We start from the raw sequence: 19,341 nt of genomic DNA on the forward strand, positions 1-19,341 counted from the left end.
GGCTATCTTCTGCATTCGGCTCCACGTGTCACTCCCTTATGTAATCACTAACATAGCATATTTTACCCTATACAAATAGCCCCCCTACTTTACAGTGACGTAGTCTTTGTGTCACCGGGAAGTTGGTAGAAATATTTTTTTGGCGAAAATTTCACTAACCCTCTCTGAAAAGTTTCTGACGGTTGATTTGATGTGTGTCTCTCCGCATTTAATGCCCGACCACGTGTCATCACATGATTCAACATAACCTTTGCCAGATATCGAGGTAATTATGGTCACGAGTTTAGCCGCTTAAACCTTTACTTATAAGCATCAACTTCCTTAATTTACACTTCATAACACTCTGAATTTTCTAAGACTTTCTTTACTCAACTCATCTTCCAACTTCAACCTTTCTTTGACTTCCTTCTTTGAGAGTTAACTCTTTCACTGATAAGAAATGTCCTCCTCTTCAAGAAAACCTAGTTCTTCAAAGAACAAAGCCAAAACTGATGATGTCGCTCCCCCTATGGTGAGTAGAATCGTCGAACAGAGCCTAATTACCACCAAAGATTTCAAAAAGAAGTTTCCTTCTGCTAACTCTCATACATGGGTTGTTGACAGATACCCTTCTTCCATCCGTCCTTCCAGTATTCCTATTGTGAATGAAGATTGTCGTTGCCAAGATTTTGACATTATCACTCCTGATTTGGCGGAGCGGGTAACCCTACCCAAAGAGGGCTTTACATACTTTCACACGTATCCCTTTACTTTGGGAGCGTTTTGTCTGAATGGAGAGCTTGATTCCATTATTGCAAATTTTTGTCTCCGCTATCAGGTATGTTTGACTCAATTAAGTCCTTCTGTGTGGAGGACGATTGCTTGACTTCGGCGCTTGTGCTAAGAAATGAGAGATGAGCTATCCCTAGCTCATGTGATGAACCTCTATTCCCTCAAAATCTTTCGTGGGGGAATGATAATTTTCAGCAAACGCGGCTACCATGCTCTACTATCTAGCATGGATGATGACAACGACCGTGGGTAGAGGAACGATTCGCTACAGTTGCCACTAGTGATATCATTTTGGCAATGGCTTCATCCTTTCCGGAATCATGGAATCACACTCGTAAACTCCTTGTTTAATATTTCTTTCATTATAAATTTTCCCATATCCTTATCGATCCTCCTTATTTCGCCTGTTTCAGCAACTCAGTGGGTTCCACATAGAATTGAAGGCTTGGACCAGTGGGTCCAAAAAACTTGGATGTCACTACACCCGAAATCCCCACATGGAAAAAATTGGCCCTTAAATACGGGTGGAAGGCCAAAAATCATGGTAACTTAGACGCATCTCGTCTTTGCTTTTTGTGTGAGGAAATTGATTAATCCTTTCTCTCTTTGCCGAATTCAGGTCTAACCCAGGGCTCGGTTGTCGTCCCCGAGGAGGATGTTTTGGCTGATCCTGTTGATGCAACGAGGCTACTTTAGGAGGCGCTTACTCAAACAGGTATCTCTAGCCCTGCTTCGGGTGCAAGTGTTTCTTCTCGGAGTCCATACCAGAGAACAAGTAACCAAAAAGAAAGTGTTCCTCTGTGGTCGGGGAAAGAATAAGAGGGCGAAGAATGTTGCCCTAGAGTCATCTCCAGAATTTATGGTGACGAGCCCTCCGTCCAGGCCGGCCATAAACACCATAATGATTAACAATGATGGAGAAGCTAGTGATGAGGGAGCTTCTCTACATAGAAGACGACGATCATCATCAACTCAACAGAATTCTCAACCTGTTAAGTTAGTTACACCAACCGAGAATGATGTCTTGGTACTTTGCTGGGAGTTTAAGATGGTAGAAAATGCCAACTCTATTGCTCGATCACAGTCGCTATGCTCGGTACCGTGAGGCTGAGTACCCCTGACATCTTTAGTTAATGAGCAACCAACAACCAGAACTGCATTTTCCGCAGCTGCTTCTCACTCTTCAATGCCATCATCTACATCACCTTCTTCACCCACTCTTCCATCAGCAACTGTTGCATCATCTATATCACCCGCATCTGTTCGAGAAGAGGATGTTCCTCTTTCCCAGTCCCTAGTTCATGGGAATTTGGGGGAAATTATGCCGCCCCCTTAGAAGATCCGCAAAGGAGGAGGAAAAACGTTACTCTCTTTGTCTCCAACAGATGCAATCCATTGTCCTGGTCGGTGGAACCTGCTAACTATCTGAAGCCTTTGGCTTTAGAAAAAGATTGGGAAAAGATACAGGATCTCTCGGGAGAGTGCTTGTTGAACAATACTATGCACAATGCCTCAACGGTATATTCTTCATTTTCTTTGTCATTTCTTCTATCTTTGATTTAGTATTATTTTTGAATTTGACTTTCTTGTTTCGCTGGCTAATTTCCTTGCTTCCGAGGGCATCCAAATGTTGAATTAGGAAAAGGAGGAACTTACCTCCGAGTGGGATCAACTATTAGCCGAGCGGGACCAAACTATTGCTCGCCTCTTAGAACTGGAAGCCAAAGCTGCGGAGGCTGCTATGTTGGAGGATCGTTTACAGCAAAGTGAGCAAGAAGCAGAGACCCTTAGCTAGGAGATCACCCCGCTGAGGGTTCAATTTAAAGAGGCTAAGGCCAAATGGGTTGAAGTCCATAGCGTTGTTCTTGCTGAATCCGATCGTGAGGCTACCTCTGCTGAAAGATCAAATAATTTAGAGGCATCCTTGAACTCCAAAACTGAAGAGCTTGCTACTATCGGGGCGAAATATGTCCAATTGGATAACAAGTATAAGAGGACTATCGAGCATAATAGACTTTTCAGATTTACTATCTGTAATCTCGATGTTAACCTCCGGTCTGTTAGGTTCGTGCGGGAGAATCTTTCTGTTGAGGTTGACCAACTTAAATAAGAACTTTAATGCCGAGCGACTTCCCTCATTGTTGAAAAAATTCATTCTATGTATAGCTTGAGGAGAAAAGCCTTGGAATAGGCCAAAGCGGGTGTCGTAGATTTTGACGCTAAAATTACTAAGGCCCTTGAGTTGGAGTTAGCCGCAAAAAGAGGTCTTTCAGCTAGTCCTGATGCTACCGATTCTTCTGGTTCCGGTTTCAGTTTTGAGTTCTGTAAAACTAGAAAGGAACCGGAAGGTGACGATGTTGAGGGCCAAAATGATGAATAACAAGACATAGAACAGGCTACGGATCTACCCAGTTCCCCTAGGGGTGTGGATGCTTCTCTTCCTCCGGGTTCCGGAGATGCAGCAGTTTAGCTTTTCATTTCTTTTTCCAATTTTTGTACTTGTGCCATTTTGGTACTTTTATTGTAAATAAAAACATCTTTTTCTTAAGTAGTGCATGAGTGTTTTTGTGTTCTTTTGTTTGAACATTCATGCAAGTTTTAATCTTTGTGTTCCTTCTTGCTTAAGTGTTTTGTGCAAGTTTATTTCTTGCATCTTTTTTCATTCAAGTATCTGTGCAATTTTGTTTTTTTGCGTCTTTTTGTGCAAGGCTTCGGGTGCATTTTTCCCCGAAAGCATTTGGATTCTTTGCATAAGTTCTTCCAAAATCAACCTTTTATCGTGAGGGTTTTTATAAGAGAGGGCCCTCTTATGTTTAAGATTTTGTTGAAGAGGACGTCTCCTGTTCATTACGGCACTAGCACTTGAAGTACTTGTTTAAGTTTCAAATGAAAAAATCAATCCATCGTTCAGACAAGAAACAAGATAGAAATAAAAGAACTTTACTTTATTCCTTACATTTTCAAAAATTACATAAGCATTCGTTATGCTAAAAAGAAATTGCCATTTCTTGAGGCTAACTTGTACAACTTATTTCTATGGGCCTGACCATGCAGTCCTCGATTCCGATGATACAACTATGTTTTTGATTTTCGTACTCCGGTCGACATGGTAGTCATTGTTTTCGTATCCTCATATCATCCCCCCAGTGTTCGAATGCGATGAATGCAAATTTGAACACTAGAACTTTTGCACCTTCGAGGACTCCACTAATGAAATTCTAGATAATCTTCAGTTCAATAACGAATTTCACTTCCCCTTAGGAATTTATGTTATTGAGCCAAAGACTATCTAACAATTCCCTAATAGTTTGCACTTGTGAGCGGTCGGGTAAACTTTGTTCGATAGCAAACTTAACTTACCAGTAGGAACTTGCTATCGAATGAAAGATTATCTAACCGCCCATGTGATTCTTCGCTTGTGTGCCTTGTTATTAGAAGGTCTTATTGCTGCTGTTGAAACTTTTTTGTAGTATGCTTTCCGTTGCAGCCTCATTAAAAACCTTGCTAGAAAAACCCGATCGGGACAAAAACTGTACGAAGAGAAAAAGAGTGGAGCACATACATTCAGTACATGTGATGTTCTTCAGCAATAATATCTCTTGAGGTGTGCCACATTCCAGGTGTTTGGAAACTTTTCTCCATCTTGATTCTCCAACTTGTATGAACCTTTTCCGGTGATAGCTAAAACCCGGTAGCGGCCTACCCATGTTGGACCTAGCTTCCCTGCGTTGAGTTCCCGAGTGTTTTGAGTTACTTTCCTTAGAAACAAGTCTCCAACTTTGAAATAATGGAGGTTGGCTCTTCGATTATAATATCTTTCTATTCTCTACTTTTAGGTTGCCATCCTTATATGGGCCAAGTCCCTGCTCTCATCGAGTAGCTCCAAGTTGACTAGCATTGCTTTGTTATTTGCCTTTTCACTTGCTTAGAAATATCTCAAGGTAGGCTCCCCTACTTCCATCGGGTTAAGGATTCTGCTCTGTACACAAGAGAGAAATGAGTTTCTCCTATGCTCGACTTGGCCATTGTTCGGTATGCACATAGCACTCCAGGTAATTCCTCAATGCCATTTACCTTTATTTGCTTCCAATCTCTTTTTGAGATTTTGTATAATCACTTTTTTCGTTGATTCTGCTTGACCATTTATGCTCGGATAATAGGGCGAAGATGTGGTTGTTTTGATTTTCAAGTCTTTAAGGAACTTTGTGATCTTTGCGCCTATAAATTGTGGCCCGTTATCGCAGACTATCTCTTTTGGTATTTCAAATCTGCAAATTATATTCTTCTATAAGAAATCCACCACTTCACGTTCGCCGATCTTCTGATAAGGACCTACTTCAACCCACTTAGAAAAATAATTAGTCAAAATTAAAAGAAATCTTACCTTGCTAGGAGTCAGCGGTAGTGGTCCGGCGATATCTATTCTCCACTTCATGAATGTCCATGGAGACAGAACTGAGTGCAATGGTTCTGCTTATGGTTGATGTACCAGTGGCGCGTAGCGTTGACACTTATCGCATTTTGTACAAATTCTTTGGCGTCTTGTTCCATTCAGGGCTAATAGTATCCTACCCTTACCAATTTTAGTACCAAGGAGTTTATGCCCGAATGACTTCCACATATCTCTTCGTGGACATCTCACATAACATAATTAGCCTCGGAAGTTCCCAAGCATCAGGCCAGCAGGCCTTGAAAAGATTTCCTGTATAGTTGACCTCCTTTGAAGCTATATCGTGCTCCTTTGGCGTGCAGCGGCCGGGATGCCTTGGAGTCTTCGAGAAATTTCTCGTGTTCAAGATAATCTATGATCTCATTCCTCCATCCCCAGACCAAATTAGTCGTATTCACTTTATAGTAGCTATTTGTGTGCAGAACCGAGTGTGTGATCTGTACTACCATCCCAAAATCTGATCCTTTCATTTCCGTTGATGAACCAAGGTTAGATAATACATCCGCTTCTGCATTTTCTTCCCTCGAGATATACATAATTGACCACTCCTGGAACCGATCAAGCAGAGCTTGAGCCTTCACTATGTATTGTTGCATGCGCTCCTCTTTGATTTCGAAGATCATGTAAACCTGATTTACCACCAGCTGGGAATCGCATTTGATTTCTATGACCTCAGAATCTAGTCTCCGGGCCAATTCGAGTCCTACAATCAAAGCTTCATACTCTGCTTCATTGTTAGTCAAAGGGGTCGTTCTTATGACATGCCTTACGGTTTCTCCCGAAGGCATGATCAATACTATGCCGAGATCGGACCCCTTTACGTTGGAAGCTCCATCTGTAAACATGGTCTAAACTCCCGATGGCGATTCCGACACTATCACTGCCTCTTTGGTTACTAGAGGCAGCAGTCCTAGACTAAAATCGGCCACAAAGTCGGCCAAAACTTGTGAGTTAATCGCAGTCCTAGGTTTGTATTCTATGTCGAATTCACTCATTTAGACGGAACGGACCATTTGGCCAACCTATCCAAGAGTTCGGGTTTATGAAGGATATTCCGCAGGGGAAAGGTGGTCACCACAGCTATCGGGTGACATTGGAAGTAAGGCCTCATCTTTCGAGTAGGGCTGCTTATCGGGCAGATCAGGTGGTTATTTACTTTTAACGGTTCGGCTTATCGATTATCAGCTTTTAAATGTATTAATCTGCTAGCCACCCGATAAGATATCAGACGGATTGGTATCAGTTTAGCTCCTATCGGGCGATTTATCGACCTAGTTTAATTTGTGTTACAGATGACTATTTTGGTCCTTCAGGTTACATCCTGTTAGTTGTTACACCAAAATTGACACCTTTGAACACTAGAGAAATTTTCTAGTGCACAATACGTTGCTTTGAGTTCAAAGCAGACTAAGATATTGGAGCAATGGTTGCAAATTTCAATTGCACATGACGTACATACCATTTAATTTACACATGCTTAAGTCACTATTTGCTAGTACCTGATTAATCCATACACTGACAGAGATAACAAAGTGAGTCCGGAATACATCTGTCAAAATGATTAATCTATACACATTACGCAGAGATAACAAATCACTATTAACACTTAACACTTCCTAACATGGCAATTACACCTGTCAAAGTTCAAGTGATACTTTACAACATCTTGCATGTTGAACAACTAGTCATATATTGGACCAGTCATATTGTTTTTAATCATGTTGATGTGAACTATGTTTGTTTAGGAACAACTTCCTCAGCAACTTGAGAATAATTTCCATAGAATCTAATAGATTGGCACACAACTTTCTCCAGCTACCTTCTTAAGTCGTCTGACCCCCATACCTCTTCTCAGTTTTGTTGTTTTCTCCCATAATCCAACTTCAACATACTTGTTTGCTACCATAACCAAATTCCCACTCCTTTTAGGCTCCAATGCAAGCAACCTCCTTCTGACCTTCTATCCCACTCCAGTATTGTCATTAATATCATGAATGTGGCACGAACTTAGTAATGTCCTCCATATAACTGCATCAGCCTCAACAGGCATGTCCACGATGAAGTCCAGAATACAACTAGAGATAACTACTCACCCAACAGATAAGATAGTAGTAGTTGTATGTGTCCAAGGGACTGGGAGACAAGCTCTCCACTTCACCAACAGATAACTGCCAAAAAGCTCTAGGACACACATAAAGATATTTTAGAAAAAGATTTCTTGTAACAGAATTAAAATTATGCACAAACATGAGTAATGCGATAAACGTATTAACAGATTTATTAACACTATATTACAATTCGAATTCTTACTAGATATATTAACACTACACGTCAATTATGGAAGGGTCTTTTCTATCACTGGCTAAATCTGAAGAAAAAAATTAAAATAATGAGTCGTGCGATAAATATAAGCATATCCACAACACTTATATACAACAAATATAGTAACAATATTATTGCCTTGTTCAAGCTGCTCGATTTTATCAAGATTTTCCTCAACACTAACATGTTATTTTATTTTTTCATTTCGAAGCCAATCTTGAAGACACACTAGAGCTTGCACCAATTTAGGAGTTAATGAACTCCTAAATGAATCAAGAAGACGTCTCCCATACTAAACGCACATTCGGATGCCACACTTGAAATCGGAACAGCTAATACATCACGAGCCATCTCCTCAAGAAAAGAAAATCTAGCTGAGTTCAATTTCCACCAGAGAAGAACATCAAATTCTTTAGTATCATCCTCGGTTTCTTTACCAAAATATCTATCTAACTTTGTTCTAGTATCCACACCTCTACTCTCACTTTTATATTTTTTATATCTTGCATGAGTGATTCTAAAAGTCCTGTATTTTGGGTGCTTACTTGACTGCTAGAAAGCCCAGAAGTAGAAGTGTCCAATGAAGAACAATCTGAAGAAGAAGCAAGCACGACACCTTTTGAGCTGAATTTTACATACTTACTAAATAATGAAGTCGTGTACTTTTTCACTTCTGATTGCATAGTTGCCCCGGGATCTACACCAAACATCTTTACAAGTACATAGCCAACTGATTCGAGCTTGTAACATGGACCCAAAATACATGAGATGAAAATTATCTTGTTCATATTCCCTAGATCACCCCAATACTTATCAAACTTTTCTTTCATCTTCTTTGCCATTTCACTTAAAACTATATCTTCATTTGCTATCAATTACTTCAAATAAACAGCAACCACACAAATTTCAAGAAAATGAATATTCGATGTAACATAACGTGATCCAGATATTTTAAGAGTAAGAAGATAGAAGATTTCAAGAAACTTTGTAATTCTTTTTACATTCTCCAAATCACTACTCAAAAGTTCACCTATAGGAATTTCAACTTTAATATAAGAATGCTCAAGATAATGTCTCAAGCCAATTTCACTAGAAGCATAATTTGAAAATGCACTTTCAAATTCAACAGCCTTGTGCAACATCAAGTAGGTGAAATTTCACCTAGTTGGAACATCCAAGCATAAAGTTTTTTTTACAATTGAGTTGTTCATCATCAAAACATTCTTGAAATATCTTCAACCTCGCAGGAGACTTCCTAACATATCTCACTGCATGTCTAACACATTCAATAGACACTGAGGATTCTTGTAAACCATCCTGGCCACAAACTTCATGATGTGAGCCGTACATCTCACGTGAAGGTGATTATCGTTCATCAAGTTAGTTTCCATTTTTGTTAATTGCTTAGATAATTCTTTTACTGTTACATCATTTAAGCTTGCATTATCAATTGTGCCAGTGAAGATCTTATTTATCCCCCAACTTACGTAAGCACCTTCCAATACCATTTGCCATATCTTCGCCTTTATGACTAATAATAGGACAAAAATTAATTATTCTCTTATGCATATTCCATTCACTATCAATCTAATGGGCAGTGATACACATGTAATTGATTCTTTATATAGAAGTCCAGGTATCAGTGGTAATACATACTCTTTGTTTCGTTTCTATAAAAGACCTCTTCAACTTTTGCTTTTCTTCATTAAAAAGATAAAAAACGATCCCTAGTTACAGAACTATAGGAAGGGATCCGAAAATAAGGTTACGCCACTTTCATGAAGTCTTTAAAACCTTCTTTCTCAACAAAGCTGAAGGGAAGCTCATCTATTATTGTCATACAACCTAACGCTTTCCTGCATTCTTCTTGATCAAAATTTCAAGTAACAACAACTACGTCACCCTGACTACCCCCCGGAACAGATTGAAAGCCTAAATTTGATTGTTTTTTATCAACAATAGTAGGGCGTTTAGGACATATGAGAAAGAAGTGTCGACGTACCCTTTTTGGTCTTAAAACAATACTCAATAAAGCAATAGTCACATTTTGCTTTTGTACTCCCTTAGGAAGTAATAAATTTTGTAAAATGATCCCACACAACAGGCCTTTTTTTCTTTTTTTTGGTTATATTTGACTCCGTTGTTTCAGTTTGACTTATTGCATTTGAATTAGAAGCCCCACTTTCACCCATCACCTTGTCACTTTGTATATTTTCAACCATGTTATGAGTCACTGCAACAAGAAAAGAAAAGGAATGAAAATAACAAGTTGCTTAACGGATATTTAAACAAAAACTGTCAAAATCAATCTCAAAATAGCACAAGGCAGAGAAGGCAACAATTGGAATGTCAATTTCAGGAGAAATCTCAGTGATTGGAGATCCGTGAAATGGCTGAATACTTTGAGATGCTCTCTGATTTTAAAGGTGTAAACAATAGTGAGGACCGAATATTCTGAAGACATCAACAGGAAAAGAAACTTACCATCTGATGTTCTGGCTATGGAGAGAGGGAAAGGCGAGACGACGAGTCGGCGAGATAGAGAGGCGAGTCGGCAAGAGGGAGACGACGAGTCTGCTGCTCTGGCCGCTGGGTGAAATTAGACTTTTAGATGTTAGGCTGTTAGGGTTTCTAATGTCTAAAATCTAAATATCTAAGACTAATAGAGTACTGTACCGGTAGTGGAAGAAGAGATTTTTATTATTTAATATATATATATATATATATATATATATATATATATATATATATATATATATATATATCTTAACGGGTTAACAGATTATCTGTTAAGAAAATTGAATAATCCGCCCCCAAACCGATAAGCCGTTAATAAAAAAAAATTCAATATGTTCCCCATTCGCTAAACCGTTAACTTGATACCAATAAGCCATTAAGCCACTTTTGTGGTTCGATTTTCGGTTTCGGTTCGGTTTTGAACACCCCTACTTTCGAGCAGCGACTACGGAGCTAAGGCTAGCTTTTCCAAATATGGGTGGTGAGTTTTTTCTCCCGTTAAAATTCTATTAACGTAATAAATGGGGGATTGCGTACCTTCATCCTCACGGACTAAAACTGCGCTTACCGCTACCTCCGAGAATGCTAGGTAGATTAACAATTTTTCACCTTCCTTCGGCTTTGATAGTAATGGAGGGCTTGACAAGTATCTTTTCAAATCCCTTAAAGCCTGCTAACATTCCAGGGTCCATTCAAAGTTGTTCTTCTTCTTTAGTAATGAAAAGAAACGGTAACATTTTTCTGATGATCGGGAAATGAACCTGATTATAGCGTCCAGTCTCCTTGTGGGCCTTTAAACTTCTTTCACACTTGACAGCCAGTCAGGGATATCTTCGATGGCTTTGATTTTATCGGAGTTTACCTTAATCCCCCTTTGTGACACCAAAAATCCTATAAATTTGCCGGAGCTGACCCCGAACGTGCACTTCGCAGGATTAAGCTTCATATTATGCTTCCTTAGGATGTCAAAAGTTTTTTGCAAGTGCTTAAGATGGTAACCTGCGTTCAACGACTTAACAAACATATCATCTATATAAATTTCCATGATTTTCCCTATCTGTTTTTCAAATCTATTGTTTACGAGCCGCTGATAAGTGGCTTTGGCGTTCTTTAACCCGAAGGGCATCACATTATAGCAATATGTGCCAAAATTCATTATGAACGAAATCTTTTCCTAATCCTCCGGTCTTAGTTTGGTTGTACCCGGATTAAGCATCGAGGAAACTCATTAACTCGTGCCCAGCCATTGCATCAATAATTTGATTGATGTTTGGTAGTGGGAACGAGTCCTTTGGGAAGACCTTGTTCAAGTCCTTATAGTCCACGCACAAGCAAAATTTATTGTTCTTCTTAGGAACTACTACTACGTTAGCTAGCCAGTCTGGATACTTTACCTCTCAGATCGAACCTATATCAAGTAAACGAGTTACCTCCTCTTTGACGAATTTATTCATGGCCTTGGCAATATGATATTTCTTTTATCTCACCGGAGGAATGCTGGGGTCCAAGCTTAGCTTGTGTACGACCACTTCTATCGGGATACCTATCATATCTGCATGCGACCACGCAAAATAATCGGCATTAAACTTAAGAAATTCAATAAATCCAGACATGAGCTCGAGGTGCAGTCCTGTCCCCAAGTGGAATTTCCTCTCCAAGAACTTTTCAAACAATGCGACTTGCTCAAGCTCTCCTGCTGTAGACTTTGTTGCGTCCGTCTCTTCAAGTACCTGGAAATATCTTGGCACCTGGTAAGATTCTGACGCTTCTTCCCTCTAGTTAGCCTCACTTGACTCGGAAGCAGGCGCCAATTCCTATAATTGTTATGCCGCATGCTTCTTGCTTTGCTACTGGAGACCAAAATCGCATTCATCTCCATTACCGCCGGTTGGTCGCTTTTATCTATTTAATCCCCCTGGGAGTTGAAAATTTCAGCAACTGATGATACGTTGACGGTACGTCTTTCATCTCGTGAAACCACGATCTTCCCAGAATAATGTTGTAACCCATATCACCACCCACAACCTTAAAAAGGGTCGCTTTCATCACCCCATCGACATTTGTGGGTAGCAAGATCTCTCTTCGGGTTGTCACACTTGCGAGGTTGAACCCGACAAGGAGTTTTGTGGCATGTATGATGATTCTGGTAAGTTTGGATTGCTCCAATACCCTCCATTGTATGATATTGGTCGAACTTCCCGGATCCACCAAAACATGTTTGATTTTAAAATCTAATACACTTTAATAAATTACCAATGCGTCGTTGTACGGTAGCAATAATCCGTATGTGTCTTCCTCTATGAAAGTGATGTTGTCCTCAGCGACTTCCCGGAGCCTCTTGCCGTGGGTTAATGTTGCCTTTGTCTTTTTTGCCACCGAGAAAGTAACCTCATTTATCTTGTTCCCCCCTTCCCGAAAATCATGTTGATCGTCTGGCGCGAGAGGTCTTCTTTTGTTTTTGAGGGCTTCGTGTTATCACGGATACATCTATCATTATTTTTGGCCTGGTCACTTAAGAGTTCCCTGAGATGGCTATTTTTTAGTAGTATCACCACCTCTTCACACGAATGTCAACAGTCCCCAGTTCGGTGGCCGTTCGTTCCGTGGTATTCGCACCACAAATTAGGATCTCTTCGGCTGAGATCAGACCTCATAGGCTTTAGGAACCATGCTTCTTTAATATTTCTCATAGCTGATACTAACTCTACTACACTAACATTGAAGTTGTATTCTAAATATCTGGGATAAGAAGGATCTCGAGAACCTGATTCTTTCTTGTCCTGTATCGATCTGTTATTTCAGCCGCAATTAATTCTTCTATCAGTAACAAACCTGTCTGCTGACTATAAACCTCTGTCGCGTCCTTCGGCCCATTCGTAAGGTAAAAATCGACCCCTCGAAGATCGCATGTCTTTGTAGAAATCGTCTTTTAATTTTTCTTTATTTTTCTCCCGATCTTTAGCGGCATGGGAAGCCTAGCTGATTATCCTCAATCCTTATCTTTGGCTCATACCGATTGTGAACATCTGCCTAGTCGTCGCCTGGAATTCGAGCAAGCTTTCCTTCAATTTTTTGGGAGGCATCGAAATTTCTCGGGTTCAAACCCTTGGTGAAAGCTTCAGTTGGCCATTCACCTAGAATAGCCGGGAGCAACATCATGTCCTTCTAGAACCGAGTTATGAATGCTCACAGCAACTCAGGCTCTCCTTGTGCAATTCTGAATATGTTAGTTTTCGGGGCCTGCACCTTTCTGGCCCCGGCATGAGCCTTAATGAAATAATATGCGAGCATCTCAAAGTAATATATGGAATGCTCAGGTAACAATGAATACCATGTCAAGGCTCCCCTCATGATAGTCTCTTCGAATTTTTTTAGCAAAACAGATTCGATCTCGTGGGGAGCTAAATCATTCCCCTTTACCGCCGTTGTATAGGTGGTAATATGCTCCTTAGGGTCCGAAGTCCTATCATATTTTGGCACGTCAGGCATTTTAGATTACTTCGGGATCAATTCTGGTGTCACGCTTGGTTTGTATAGCAACTGAATATACTTCTTTGAGTCCGACCCTTCCAGCACCGGTGGTGCACCCGGGATTCGGTCCATCTAGGTGTTTACTTCCCTCAAAGATTGTAAGAGTTCATTTTTGAAGGGATTGCTCTCGTTGTTGTGACCGGATCTGCTTCCCCCGGCCCCATTGAAGTCGACCTCACTCCTCAGGGTGTTGTTGTCGATCCTCTACGTTGTTTGATTTTTGGGAGCACCGGGAGGAACTGGACCTCGTCCGTTCGCATTGTTGGAAGCACCCGATAACGCCTATTAGTTTTGTCATAGCCTTATCCTGTCGCGTGAGGTGGCCTAAAATGACTTGTTGTTGCTCCTGCGGGGCCCTCACCGCTTCAACAATATGCTCTTCTTCAGCATCATCAAGAGTCGTCTTCCGAATATGTCGCAAGTACCGCCTGCCATGGACCATCGTGGTGTTGTTACCCTCATTGTGGGTATCACTGATTGAATCCTCATGCTGAGGCTAGTCTCCTTGGGCTTTAAGATTGTGTGTGTTATTAACACCATTGTCTGCCATTTTCTGTGATTTTTTTCTAAGAACAAGTAATCAAAATATGTTAATAAAAGAGGCAATGCCCAACTTAATTGCACGATTGTCTAGGCCCCGCAGTGGGCACCAACTATTTACCCGTAAAATGATACATTTGAACTTATACGTGGTTTTCTAGATAAGTGAATTAATTTAATCATAAAATAATAGAAGAATTGAAATAATATGCAGTACTTAGCGTTGAGATGAGAATGAAACAACATAAGCAATGGTACCGGGAGCAGTGCTTTCGTGTACAACAATAATAGAATCAAAAAGCTAAAAGTTCAAACTGCATAAAGCTTTGAACAGATTATAACATAAGGTTGCCAGAAAATTCGTATCATTTACAATGACAACTGAGCTCACTATTTAAAGCTACGAAAGAGGTCCAGGATCATGCCCTTCTTTAATGTCAATTATGAGGGACGTTGATAAAGATGTAACGGTGAACATAAATGCCAAATTCCCTTATAACGGGCAGTGTATTAAATAATGTAGAATATTCTCCATTAAATGCGGGTGGTAGGCATTTCTTTCATCTTTATGATCACCATTTTTTCTTGTAACAGATGGAATAGTTGTCTCCAGTTTTGGCTATTTTCTGCGTTCGGATCCACGTATCACTCCCTTATGCAATCACTTAACATGACATATTTTACTCTATACAAGTTTGAAATGAAATAATATATTAGTCTCTCTACTTATCTTTACTTTACTTGCTTTAATTGATTCACTTTCTCAATTTGAACATCCACAATTCCGTGCATTCATAATACTTCCCCTAATGAGAACATCAATTCAAATACTTGAGTCTTTGCATTCCAATCTTATAATTGAAGTATTGAACTAAAGCCTAGGCCCCCTCTCAAGGTAACTGAGAATAATTTCAAGAAGTCCAAGGGTCAAATTTGTCTAAGAAACTTAATTGAGGACTTATCTTGCAATTTAAATTTTCCACACTATATTAGCTAGGGTTTAGTCCAACATTTGCAAAGTGCCTAATCCGAAAAGCATTATCCGAAAACGCTGTCGTATTCCACTCTCTCTGCTTCTCAAAGTTTCTGTATAAATAGTGCTTATTTCAGCTTCTTTTCTAATCGACGCTAGGGTTTCTCAAAACTCCTCACTCAGTCACCCTTCCTCTCCTGTATCTTCAAAATCGGTGCTTCATTTTTCTCTGCTGTTCTCTAATTTTTGTTTTTATTTTTATTTTTTATTTTTGCAATGGATCGATGAGGAAACATCAAAGACTGAAATATTCAACATGTGGATATATCATTTCTTCGGTATTTCACTTTTCTGAGATCCAACCAATAATTTCCTGACTATTTATTTCTACTTCCATTTGTTTTGTTAAATTTACTGAATTTTTTTACATGTATTTTCTACTATGGGATCGAGGATGTGAAAAAGAATTTATCCGAGTTCTGAAATTTCCACATTGGAAATGTAGATTACTTTTCTCTATAGCTGAGATCCCGTTTTTAACTATAATTTAAAAAGTGTCGTTTAAACTATTTGTTTTTGCCTTTTTGGGATAATTGGATGATTTATTTGGATCGATGATGATGAAAATATTATTACTGCGTTATCTTTCTAGAATTCCCATCTATGGGATTGAAGACGATTTTTGTAACTGAGATCCAACTTGTTTTTTTGATATTTTTTTTCTTTTTAGCGAATTTCTTCACTATCCGATAAAAGCATCAATGATGAGTAGTATAACTCGTTATCCTTGCACTTTGATTCTTTAAATGAAGAAAATTATGGGGAAAATATTCTGAGATGCTTTTTCTAGTATTATAGTATATTAATTTTAGTTTTACAATAGCTTACGTTCACCAAATATTGAGTACAGTTATAGGAACATAATTTTTATACTACATAGATTGCGCATAATGTGACTTAAAGAAAGATTAGTATTTTAATACTCTCTATGTTCCAATTTATGTTTTGATTGGGTACGGAATTTAAGAAAAAATGAAATTTTTGAAATTTGTGATCATAAATAAATTAAAAAGTGTCCCAGACTATTTGTCAATTTGTATGTTTATAAAAACTTCTCAGTACGGGTAGAATTGTAAGTTTAAGCTAAATTGTTTTCAAATTTAGAAGGAATTTATTCTTTTTGGAACGAATCAAAAAGGAAATAGTTCGCGAAACGGACGGAATATGTTATATCGAAGCAACCACAGTTATATCGCAGTTTAAAAACATATTATTATAATTATTGTTATATTCTTAGACTTTTAGAGTGTCTTTTACGGGTGGATTCTTATTTCCTACGTCTACAAATCTACAAAATAGTTATACACTCTTGGTAGTTGTATAACATTAAGTTATCATAGTACGGTGCACATTTTTCATATTAGATTAGCACTTCTATGAGAGTGAGATTTGTAGGAAATAAGAGTTTACTCATAAAGAGTGTTCTAAAAATAAGAGTAAAACATTAATTATTGTTAATCCTAATTTCTCCCGTAGAAGTTCTATAGAACTTAAAATGATTAAGTTTAGTAATTATTGTTAATTCTAATTTCTTTTGTATTAGTATCGTGCAAAATATTAGGATTCAATTGTAATACCGGTGGTTGTCTTGGCACAACGCGACTATCACGTTTTGGCATTTCGTTATGAAAGTAACTTGTAAATTGATTGTTTATTGCTATGGTTTTTTTTTGTCTGAAAAGATAATATATATATATATATATATATAAGCATTTAATAACCGCGTACGGATGGCTGGGGCCTAACTGACATCCTATCACAAACCATTGTTGTATTACAAAATCCTAAACTACTACTAGTATTTATAGCTGTCATGGTCATCCTATTGAAATTATTATCATGACAACTAGTTACACACGGATATAGGCAATTCATATTGCCACTGTAATTTTGCCAAGCAGTGTCTTGGTGTGATTGGGTTCCTTCCAAACAAGCCTTGTCCCGTAAAAAAAGTTATTTTAATAAAATTAGGAACATGTTTAAAAACTCTTGGAAAATATTCCTTTCCAAATGCTTGCTTTTGCTAGTCGGTCTGCTACCATATTTTGCTCTCTATACGCGTGTTTGACTATAGGGTTACCTAGCTGGGCCAGATAATACCTGCAATCAGTAATTAAGTTAGAGAAAGCATTATTTTCAGAATGTAATAATAGTATAAGATCCTTTGCATCTACCTCCACCTCCAGAGGTGCAATGTTATTTTCATAAGCTAATTTCAAGCCCTGTGTAGAGCTCTTCAAAAATGGATGAATCATGTGGTGCAGATCCTGAAAAACCTAAAATCCATTCAGCTTTGGAGTTCCTAATTAATCCTCATATGCCTGCCGTATTAGCTGAAAAAGCTCCATCAGTATTAAGTTTATAACAAAGAGCAGTTGGAGGATTCAATTTGATATTCTTAGCTGGTTTTATTATACGATTAGTTTTACAAGTATACGAAGCCAAGTAAGTAAATTCCGCTGCTTGTTGAGTAATATGATTATGGAGAATATTAACTCTAGTCATGTTAAACAGGTTATCGTTTCGTGTAAGCCAAATATTCCATAAACTAATAGGTAAGTAAGTATGAGAGTTGATGTGGAAAGGAAGGTTGGAGTTTTTATTAAAAATGAGTTCACGTACCCAAGTATGTGTGCATGGCAAGTTGGTGATGTAACTAATAAGGTGCATGAAACCCAATTCTTGCCAATATTTCCTAGCATTTAAGCAATCGAGAAAAATGTGTTTAATAGATTCATCCTCCCTTTGATACTAAAAACAAGTAGCATCCTGGATAATATTAGAGTTTTTTAAGTAAAGTCTGGTTGGTAACCTATTATGGCAAAGAAGCCAAATAAAGGTTTTAATTTTTGGATGGATAGGGAGTTTCCAAATCCATGAAAAAGTATGAGAGTGAGTCGTAGAAGACTGTGTGTCTACCTCAAGTGTGGTATACATAGAATTAACAGTAAATTTGCTAGTTCGAATTAGACCCCAGTAGATTGGATCTGCTTGATTGCGAAAATGGGATACGTAAGTAGCATCCATCAAACGATTAATATTATGCCCTAGGTCAAAAGGAATTATTTCCCTATTCCATCCTATGGGATTAAGTATTTAAGAAATTGTTAGACTCGTTTGTTCCAAAGTTAAGGGGCCTTGTATCATAGAGCGCAATGTTGTGGCTGGCTTTAACCAAGGGTCGTCCCAAACACTAATATGCTTGTCATCTCCTATTCTCCATTTAATACTCATTTGGCAAATGTTCCAGCCTCTTAGGATGTTATCCCAAGTTTTTGGAATTATTCAACACAATATTTTTGTGGATGTATTTGTTAATAAGAATCCTTGACCACATTGCTTGAGGAGATTGGCAAATTCTCCAAGCAAGGCATGCTAGTAAAGCCTTATTTTTTTGCCCTAATTTTTGAATGCCCAAACCACCTATAACTTTTGGGGTTGTTACAACATTCCATTTGAGAAGGTGCATTCTCTTCTTTGTTAAGGTAGTGCCCCAAAGAAATTTCCGCTGGTATTGCTCCATTTTTTTTGATAATATGTTTGGAAATTTGAATATACTGCATAATATGATTAGGAAGGTTATTCAGAGTAAATTTAATAAGAGTAGTGCGACCTGTCATGGTTAAAAAACTAATTTTCCATCCCCCTAATCTATTCTTAAAATTATCTAGAAGGAGTTGAAAGTCCTCGTTTTTAGGTCGAGTACTGAATATAGGAAACCCTAAATATTTACCAAACGAAGTCCCTTCCTTAATTGAAAAATTCTCTATAACAAAATTCCGGTCAGATTGGGAGCTATTCTTGGAGAAGTAAGCCTTAGAATTTTCAAAATTAATTTGTTGACCGGAGCAAGAGGTAAAGTGGTCTAGAACATCAACTATTGCATGACAACTCTTAGTAGTAATTTTTGAAAACAAAACAATGTCGTTCGCAAATAAAAGGTGTGAAAGCTGTGGACCATTTCTAGATAGGCTAATGGGTTTCCATTGTAGGTAATCTACTGATAATGAAATGCTACGTGAGAGCATTTCCATACACATTATGAATAAGTAAGGTGACAAAGGATCACCCTGACGAATGCCTCTTGTCGGAACAAAATATGGAGTCCTAGAACCATTAATTAAAATAGAAACCGAAGTTGTTGTAACACATGACATGATTAAAGTAATCAGTGAAG

At 38.4% G+C, this 19,341-nt stretch overlaps 2 non-coding genes across 2 annotated transcripts; both read left to right on the plus strand.

Moving 5' to 3' along the window:
* The first annotated feature begins 15,709 nt into the window (after positions 1-15,709).
* LOC142181381 (small nucleolar RNA snoR27) lies at positions 15,710-15,804 on the plus strand. The gene has a single exon (XR_012710048.1). It is a non-coding gene; the product is annotated as a small nucleolar RNA snoR27 (small nucleolar RNA).
* A 52-nt stretch (positions 15,805-15,856) lies between these two features.
* On the plus strand, positions 15,857-15,947 carry LOC142181380 (small nucleolar RNA snoR26). The gene has a single exon (XR_012710047.1). It is a non-coding gene; the product is annotated as a small nucleolar RNA snoR26 (small nucleolar RNA).
* The last annotated feature ends 3,394 nt before the right edge of the window (positions 15,948-19,341 follow it).

The sequence above is a fragment of the Nicotiana tabacum genome, chromosome 5 (genome assembly GCF_000715075.1).
Source record: "Nicotiana tabacum cultivar K326 chromosome 5, ASM71507v2, whole genome shotgun sequence".
NCBI classification, from domain to species: domain Eukaryota; kingdom Viridiplantae; phylum Streptophyta; class Magnoliopsida; order Solanales; family Solanaceae; genus Nicotiana; species Nicotiana tabacum.